This window comes from Quercus suber, unplaced genomic scaffold, assembly GCF_002906115.3.
Source record: "Quercus suber isolate HL8 unplaced genomic scaffold, Cork oak 2.0 scaffold_123A, whole genome shotgun sequence".
Taxonomy (NCBI): Eukaryota; Viridiplantae; Streptophyta; class Magnoliopsida; order Fagales; family Fagaceae; genus Quercus; species Quercus suber.
Window position 1 is genome coordinate 573,114 of NW_027071806.1, and position 10,038 is coordinate 583,151.

Consider the following 10,038-nt stretch of genomic DNA (forward strand, 5'->3'; position numbering starts at 1 on the left):
TTTTTCATTAAAGAAGCAAGCTGGGATTGGTGTAGTGATAAGAGATGTTCAAGGCAGATTGAAGACAGCTTTATGCAGAAAAATTAAAGCTCCAATGGGGTCAGTCGAAGTTGAAGCTAAGGCCTATGAGGCTGGTCTATTGCTGGCAAGGCATTTGAAGCTGCGAGATGTTGTGTTGGAAGGTGATTCCTTGATAATTTCCAATGCTCTCAAGCGACTTACACTACCACCCTCTTCTGTAGATTCTATTATGGAAGGCATTCATGAGTTAGGTGCTGAACTTGGTGTTGTTCATTTCTCTCATGTACTTAGGATTGGCAATAAGCCAGCCCATATTCTAGTAAGACAAGCTCAAAACCTTGTCAATAATGTAATTTGAATTGAAAAGATTCTTTGCTGTATTCAGTAAACTCTTATCCATGATGTATATGTACTATAATGTTGTTATAATAATATTTTCAATGTGTTTTCTTTAAAAAATAAAAAATAAAAAATAAAAAATAAAAACCTCATCTGCAATCGTCTTTGTTGACTGACTTTAATTTTCCAATACTGTATCAGTTTGAAAATTGGGCAAGTGGCTTGGGTTTTCATTGAAGATTACCATTATCTCATTATTGACCAAAATTTTGTACGAAAATAACAAAAAATAAATGATAAAAATGGTTTTTTTTTTTAATTTTTTTTGGCAATCCAAAAAATGGGAGTCTCATACTTAAATCTATTGTTTGACAGATATTCTTTAAGGGTCATTCTTCTGTACCCATCTAAAAAAAAGAGAGTACGGTACCCATTTATATAGCTGTCAATTTATTATAGTTTTGATCTTATCCGTTGATATAATTTTAAAGATTTTTGGTTACCAGTTAAACAGGTTTTATACATTCATCACGCTTCAGCCCTTTCTCCTCTCCTGACTCACGTTTGCTTCTCTACCTCTCTGCTTCGTTTGCTCTTGCTCTGTTTGCCTCTCTAAACAAATCCCTCAAATCAGACAGTTGATACCACGTCTGCGGCGCACCCACAAAGCCCTCATAGCCCGGCGCACCCACAACCTCAAATCGGAGGCGCTTCTTCTCATCCAATCCACTCGTCGACACCGCTCTCTAACTTATTCTCTTCCAATCCATATTCAAATCAGCGGCGCACTCATATCCAATCCAACTCGGTGGCGCTTCATCTCTTCCTGGACGACTCGGCGGTGTTTCTTCTCTTCCATTCTAAATCGGCGGCGCCACCCACAATCTTCAGGTTCTCTCTTTACATATTATATTATTTCTCTAAACTTTGTGGGTTTATGATATTATTGTTTTGTTTGAGTTTCGGTTCTTATATATTTGAAGACTTACTTGGGGACATTTATCCCCCTTGATCTGTTTGATTAGTTTTCTTATGTTTTAATAAAAGCATCGGTCTGTCTCACAGATTGGTTTCTCAAAAAAAAGAAAAAAAAAATCTTTACACTTTTGAGTTTGGGATGTGAGACGTGGGAACCCTTATCCATAAGTTGGGATAAGATTAGATTTGGTTGGGAGTGTGGGGAGCACACGATACTATGAACCTACGGACTTAGGAGATTTTTTTTTTTTTTCAACCACCTTGGCAGTAAGAACACCAATTTTAGTGTTGGTTTATGCTGTATTTTAGAGTTGGTTTCCAATTTTAGAGTTCGTTTCTCTAAAATTTAGAATTTGAAAGAAGCCTGGTGAGTTTGCTCAGAGTTTCAGGAGCAGATATTTTATCTGGATGATGTTCACCATAAATTGAAGTTGTAATAAAAACAGCCTTCATCCTAGTTCTACCCCACAGGTTCTTTATATAGAACATCTTTAACGAATGTGTAAAATCATAACTTTCAAAATTAAAACATCTTCAACCAACATGTTTTCTGTTACAAGTGTACAAAAAGGTGGGCTGAAACCAAAAAAGACAAAATAAAAGGAAGGAACACGTATTTCCTAGACGTAAAGGAAGGGTGGTATGTTATGACTCCTGTAAAGCAGTTCTACCAATTGCCAAGTGAAGTAGTGCAAAATTACAGAACCATTACTATCAGAGACCTTTCTCTTCTGCTTAAGTATGTCATGTGAAAATTAGAACTATTGATGCTATCTTGAGAAGCCCAATCACTTGTCCAAGTTGGCTTCTAAAATTTTCCAACTATCCCCTGTTTGTTTGTGTGATAAATATTAGTTGACATATCTTTTGAATTTTTCATCAGATAGAGGCTCTTAAGGCTATTGGAGTCAGTGAAGTGGTTTTGGCTATCAATTACCAACCAGAGATAAGGAATATGGCCTTTCTTCTTACTACCATGGTATAGTGATGATTTAATGCTGCAGACATTAATGTTGCTTAAGTTCTGCAGGTAATGTTGAACTTCTTGAAGGATTTTGAAACAAAGCTTGGGATCAAGATCACATGCTCACAAGAGACTGAGCCACTCGGCACTGCCAGTCCTCTTGCTCTTGCTAGGGACAAACTACTAGATGATTCTGGTGAGCCATTTTTTGTTCTCAACAGTGATGTTATTAGTGAATATCCTCTTAAGGAAATGATTGCATTCCACAAGTCCCATGGAGGAGAAGCTTCAATAATGGTGACCAAGGTAACACTCTAAATATATCTTACTTGAAGACATTGTGAAACATGCGGGGAAAGGTGATAACAAATAATTTCTTCTTATGGTGTGGTGGTTATGGAACAGTCTACTGGAAAAGTTGAGAGTTTTGTAGAGATTTGTTGGTAACAAAATAAATGCTGGAATTTACTTGTTGCACCCCTCAGTTCTTGATCAAATTGAACTGAAGCCCACCTCAATTGAGAAAGAGGTCTTCCCAAAAATTGCAGTAGAGAACAAGCTCTATGCTATGGTGCTACCAGGGTTTTGGATGGACATTGGACAACCGAGGGATTACATTACAGGGCTGAGACTGTACCTAGACTCATTGAGAAGAATTCTCCATCAAAGTTGTCCAATGGCCCCCACATTGTGGGAAATGTTATAGTGGATGAGACTGCCAAAATTGGCGAGGGATGTCTGATTGGGCCCGATGTTGCCATTGGCCCCGGTTGTATTGTTGAGTCGGGAGTTAGGCTCTCTCGCTGCACGGTAATGCAGGGAGTCCGCATCAAGAAGCATGCTTGCATTTCCAGCAGCATGTTTGTTCTATTTTTATCCGTTTCTCTTCTTTGTAAAAGTCAGTGTCTTCAAATCTGAGTGATGTGAGTTAAATTATTGGAAGGGTCAGTGGTTTTTTTATTGAAGGACATAAAATGCACAGTGGTGTGACTTGTATCTTAAAAGTGTATATAGAAATAAATTATTTGTTTCTCCAGCTTTGTGTAACTTATTGAGGTGAATATTCTATGAATTTTTTTTTTTTAATAACATTTTTAATCAGATGGTTTATGCAATGTTTTCAATGTTTGTATTCTGTGATGGTTAATCCCAGTGTCGGTAGCATAGGTTCTGAATTCTTTATTCATCTCAATCATAACGACAATAAATATTTTACAGGGTGGACCTATACAAATCTCTCTTTATCATCTTTTGTCTGATTTGCTGAATAGTAATGCTTTCTTGACATATGCAACACAGGGTGAAGAACGTTTTTTTTTTTTTTTAGAGACACAGGGTGAAGAACATGTGTTTGAGCATAGCATTTTTTTATTAAAAAAAAAGAAAATTAAAAGTTATGTGACAGTTTTTTATAATGCAATGTATCAAATACGCACTCATAAAATTGCTTGTTTGAGTGGGACAAGTTTGTCATGCAGTCTTTTTCCTACATAGCTTTTACAAGCTTAAGGAAAACATGGCGATCCTAATATCAATGGGATACAAAGCAAAAATGAAGCAGATGTTTTATTTCAACTAATATTTATAATATGTATAGCTCAATGACATGTTTGGTATTTCAAAATTTCAATAGAAACATCCAAGATTCAACTCCTCTCTCCCCCACCTAAAATGTATCAAGAGTACATATTGGGCTGAAGAGAAATTAGAGCCCTATGATTTCTTCTGAATCATAGGCCAGAGCTAACTAAAGATCTGGGTTGATATTTTCCTGACCTGAAAATTTCATTTTTCTATCTCATTGTTTAGCAAAATTAACAATATAATAAAAGAGCCAAAACTTTTGGACTGTTTATGCCACATCCATACTTCACAGAGTGGCACCGACAGTATAAAAGGTTCTACAGATTAATGGCTTATGGAAAATGTTTGATGTGAGCTGTTTAGCCACTAGGTTGGGTTGCCATTGCTGTCATTGCTGCTATTAGGTAGTGTAAAATAACATAATCCAAAAAATAAAAAAAGAGTACACAAGTGATTATTATCCCTTTCTTTGAACCAACAGACTAGAGAGATATCAAGCTAGCCCAGCACAGATTTGTACACCAGCCACCCCCATTCCCATACTTTGCCTCAATGACCCTTCTCCAAAGGTCATCATTGTCCAAACACAACATATGACCCACTATAGCTGCAACATCGTATATAGGGCTCCATTGATTTTGTAGAATGTCCAAACATATGCTTCTATCTGCATAAACTGTAAAAAGGGCAATAAATGGCTTGGATTAATACAAACAAGCAAAACCTCTCACTAAATATTTTGAAGATATTAACAAAAGAGAATAGAATAACGACCAAGCAAAGCAAAAACAAAGAAAAGTTAAAGAGTTGAATGGCAAAGCTGGACAAGTAAATAGGACCAATACTAAGTTCACATTAATTTAGGAGCTTGATCTATCCAATAAATAATTCATAAAAAGATTCATCAATATATATATATATGTAAGTAATTAAAAATAAGATAAGAAAAGAAGCTTCATAACAACCACCAGGTTTCCCAATCAGGCTCAAATCTCAATAACTATTAGCATTGCAGGGTGAGCCTTATAGAAAAAGACAGAATTACAGAAAGCTGAAGCATAAATATATTCAAAATCAAAGCACATCAGCACTGGAGATAGCAACAGGAATTGGTGAACATAAACCCAGATAACCCAGCTGTATGTATTTATAACACACAAAAAAGAAGAGAAAGAAGACAGAATAGAACAGAAAGAACAAGTGAGGCCCTTCCAATTATATTGCCACATATTGGGCTGGGGGAAATTTCCTCCAAACCAATTTGGAGGAAAATTCTGTCCTTTCTTATAAATCCAAAGTTTAAACTGTAAAGCAAGAATATCAGGAATAATAAACTGTAGGTGTTAAACATAATTAGTAAACTTACCATTTGGATGGAACATTCTAGAGGCAAAGCACACCGTTGGTGGCTTGTTTGGATAATCCTCTGTAAACTGAAGCGTCAATTTAAACGTACCTGAAGCACTCAAAGGTATAATTCATGAATATAGAGTATTAAATAAAAGCAGAACTGGTAATATAACAACATGGTTTGTTGGCAATTACAGCCATGCAAATGAAAAAAAAAAAATTCTAACACCTAAAATAATTAGCATAACAGAAATATCAGTTCCTTAGTTCTTTTTTCTTTTCTTTTTTTTTCCTCATGCTTGGAGTACGGGAAAAGTCCATCAAAAAGAACAACAAGAACAATAATCGTGAAGATATAACAATAACATTAATATCAATGATTGCAACAGACTAACAGTACAAATAACAACAACGGTAATAACAACAAGAGCTGTAAAAGTTCAGGAGCCAAAGGGGTAAATATCTCATTTAACTATTCAAACGCAAAGGCATTATTGAGTGCCAAAATTAACAGGATCAAGCTTTGAAGCACAGTTACCATATACACTATCAGGGCAGAATCTTGTTAAAGACACATGTTGGATATGTGCAAAATACACATATTTAGAGAGAGAGAGAGAGAGAGAGAGAACTCCCGTTTTCGAGGAAGGGAAGTAAATTTGAAAATCACTTGTTGAATTTTTAAACAAATTGATGAATTGAGCATCACATAACATAACTCTCAGAGTATAATGCTTAATTTCATCAATACAACAAGCCAATTTCATCAAATTCAACTCAATTTCACAAAAGCCCCAATTCGGATCAAGAACAAACCCTTTTTAAAAACCTGATTCGCGACTTTCGATTGATCGAAAAATACATTCGATCGATCGAATGAAACAGTCATTTTTAAACAAATTAAAGCACTTTTTCGATTGATCGAAAAACACACTGGATCGATCGAATTGGCAGAGACTCACTAAATTTGAGAAAAATCACAGTTTTGAAAGACACAAACCTAATTTTGAAAAACAACTCCTCAAAGCATTAACCAATGAAAGCAAAATGCATGAGTATGAGATGGATTTTTTTTTTTTTTCAAAAACCCAAAATTTTGAACCCAATTTTCTCAAAACAAATTTCAATCATTCTCCCATTGAAATTTTCTTAAGCAACAAATATATTCTGCACAAATTTCAAGATATTTTCAAATTTTTCAAACTTGAAACATATTTTGCATCAAAATCAAGGAACTTTTAATCTTGGATGGCCACAACAAAATCACACACAATATAATGTACCAAGTTTACAAAGAGTAACTTGTGTAGTGTGTGCAACTAGCAAAAGCTTGAGATACATGTGAGGTGATATGTGAATAGAATCAATCACAAAGTCTACAAAATTCATCACATAGAATTTAAAAGAGACTATCACCTAAAGAGTTACATCATATAACTCCCACATTCCTAGAACAAAAGCTTGCAATCATGTAAGTTTCTTGCATTTTTGCCTCTTATTTGTATGAGATGGCATTCAGCCTAATAGTACACACCGGTTTGAATTAAGTGAATTGGCATCAAGCCTAATAGTACACACCAGTTTTAAATTAATTTGAGGCTACACCTTATGTTCTTTTTGTGCATGTGCTAACTTTCTCGAGCACAGAATCTTATGATATGCACTAAGGTGTTCATGATTGGCTAGTGAACAGTGGTGAGATGGTTATTTATGCCTTTCTCAAAAGGATCAAGTCCGACAGTCAAATAACATATGACTTCATGATTAAGACAAGGAGATTAAAAACCATACACATCTTTCCCACACAACATGCACTACAAAACTTCAACTAGTAAAGTGCAATAAATAAGCTTATCAAAGCTAAACAAGGTACATAAACATGTTATGTAAAGATAATATGGCCAATCCTTGATTATAAATCCAAGATATATAATACAAAACACAAAAATCTTTTTGGTTTTAACAAACTTTATAACCAAAAACAAAAAACACATATTATGCTAAATGAACAATGCAAATGCAATGCATGACAGTGCAAAACTAAGCTATAAAGGGTACACAAACAAGAAATATCAATTTCTTAATTAACCCTTGAGTACATGTACAAACTAGTACATACTCATTCAAAATCAAAAATAGCTTAGCACAAACTATTCAAGTTTCTCCACAATGTCAGGCATGTTCTAAATCAAGAGAGATATAACAATTCATGTAATCCTCAAAAAGAAAAACTAGACACAAAATAAAATATTTTTGTCTTTTTAAATTTTTCAATGTTTTTGGATTTTTTTTTTTTTTAAAAAAACAACCTAAAAAACAAAACAACCAAAAACAAAAAAACAAAACATGTCCACAAATAATTGAAAGAATTAAATCAAGGACAAGTTAGCAACACTCACCTTGGAGAATCTTTTCTCACCCATTTAGCACGAGTATTCGGCTTTGTAGGTGAAAATCCATGAGAAGTAGAGTGCATTTGAGGAATTACACCAATCTTTTGAGAGAACTGAAATCCTGCAAATTCCTTTCACAAACCAACAAGCTCAAATTTTTCAAAAGCATATGAAATAATTTATTTGAACCTATGGCAGGAGAAATATCATCACATATCTAAATTGAAACATAGAATGCTTAAATTTTAATTTATGACAATTAGGACGAATGTGACCGGAGACACCACAAAAGTGACAAACAGGAACAAATTTAGGAACATCAGTATTCCTAATAGCAAATCTATTCTCAGATTTTGGTTTTTGCCTCAACAAAGAACAATTTGGTCTAATATGACCAACAACACCACAAAGGTGACAAGTAGGCACAAAAACAATTTATTATGCTCTCTAACAGTAGGATTAGACTTAGGTTTAGAAACTTCAGCGTCTACATCAGAACTTTTACCTTTGTCTAACCTAGCAAAATAAGCCTTCTCTTTATTATTCCTCTTAAAAGGAGGGATATAAACTTTCTCAGTTTTAGGCTTAAGAGAAACAGAAACACTTCTGTTATCATCAACAAGTTTGGTATTAGACAAATTTTCAATTTAGCTTCAGCCTCAGCTAACTTTTGTTCCAAACTTTTCATCTTCTCATCTTGAGAGGAAATTTGATTTCTCAAAAATTCATTTTTTTATTAGACTCATCTAATCTCACAATCAAATCCTCTTTTTCAAGATTAGCCAATTTTAACTCTTCCTTGAATTTCTTAGAAATTTTCAAAGATTTAGATAATTCCTTACGAAGAGTTTCAAAAGCATCAAAAAAATCAACAGAAACAATAGTGTCCTTTTTATTCAAAACATCACAGGCATCAATAAAATCAGCAGAAGATGAGCAGAAATATGATCAGAAAGACACTTCAAATTATCCATGACAACAGGGTCAAGGATCAGCTCTTAGATCAAAAGATCTACAACAAGAAGAGCTACCCGCTCTGATACCACTTGTTGGAAATTTAGACCCCTTAAACACACAGATTGCGTAGCCTAGATTAATTAGCCAAGTTGTTACTTAGTCAAATTAAGCAATTCTAGGTTAAAACAATAAATAATCATATCAAGATATAAAGCACCGGAAAATAAATAACACAAGATATGATCACCCAGGAAACCACCGGTAAAAACCTGGGGAGGATTTGACCCACCGATCCTCAAGGCATAACAGAATTCACTATGAAAGAATTGAAGTTCTTACAGAAGGACTACAAGCTCCCCGCTCGACTTCCTAATGCTACCCACCAGTAAAACTTCCTGACACGACCACGCGCAGGCTCCGAATCCACGGACTACTTCTTTCTTGAATTCTTCAATCAGCTACAAGCTCCCCGCTTGCTTTTCTTTTAATCTCCAATGTAGCAACCTTGTTGATCATCAAGATGTTGAAATAATCTCTACCTTAAAAACCCTAAGTTTATGTGAAGGAAAGCTCCTCAAGGATCTCACAAGAGATTCACATAAACCGCAAATATGAGCAACAAAGACTTAGAGAGGTTTGGGTACAAAACCCTAAAAATAAAAGGAGGCACAAGAGGACTCTAATCTCTCTCTCAGAAGTCCCAAAAACGTTCTAGGGTTTTCCTTATATATAGAAGTGTTTTACTTGAACCCCAAGACGTTTAAATAGAGTTTGGGCTGAACTGGAACTCTGCAGAAAAATAAATCTGTACGTGGTTCGATCGATCGAGTCTAATTTTCGATCGATCAGCCTTACAGATTTAGTCCAATAAATCTGCACTCACTCGATTCAGTTTTACAAATAAACATCTTTGAGCAAGCCTAAACAAGACTAAACAACCTGTTTTGATCATGGTTTGCCAACAATACAAATTAGAGTTCTAAATACATAAATTCCTAAATCTTTAGAACCTAACACCACTTTTTATCTGACTGTCTATGAAATGAATCTTTATACTTATCGTAGTCACTCTTTCCCCACATTTCTTATTTCAGGGGGAGCAGTTGTATTTTTAGAAGAATACAGATGCTCTCCAAGCAGAACAACTTTCCATTATACTATTGGCTGGTTAAGTTTTATGGAGCACAACCCGTGAAATTTAAGTCATCAATGGATCCACTTTTGCAAGTACTCGCCTCTCTCTCTCTCTCTTTGATGGCATTGTGAGAATACTTGAAAATGTGAGGCATGTTCCGGAATTGAAGAAAAGCTTGATTTCACTTTCGGAGCTTGATTCTCGTGGCTACAAATACACTGGGCAAGGTGGAGTTATTAAAGTCTCCAAAGGTATTTTGGTTGAATCTAACCAAAAATCATGATCTCGTCCAGACCAAGTTCGAAGAGATGTTGAGG

At 35.0% G+C, this 10,038-nt stretch overlaps 1 pseudogene; it reads left to right on the top strand.

Annotated features, from left to right (window-relative positions):
- Positions 1 to 833: 833 nt before the first annotated feature.
- Positions 834 to 3,338, top strand: LOC112018566 (mannose-1-phosphate guanylyltransferase 1-like; annotated as a pseudogene).
- The last annotated feature ends 6,700 nt before the right edge of the window (positions 3,339 to 10,038 follow it).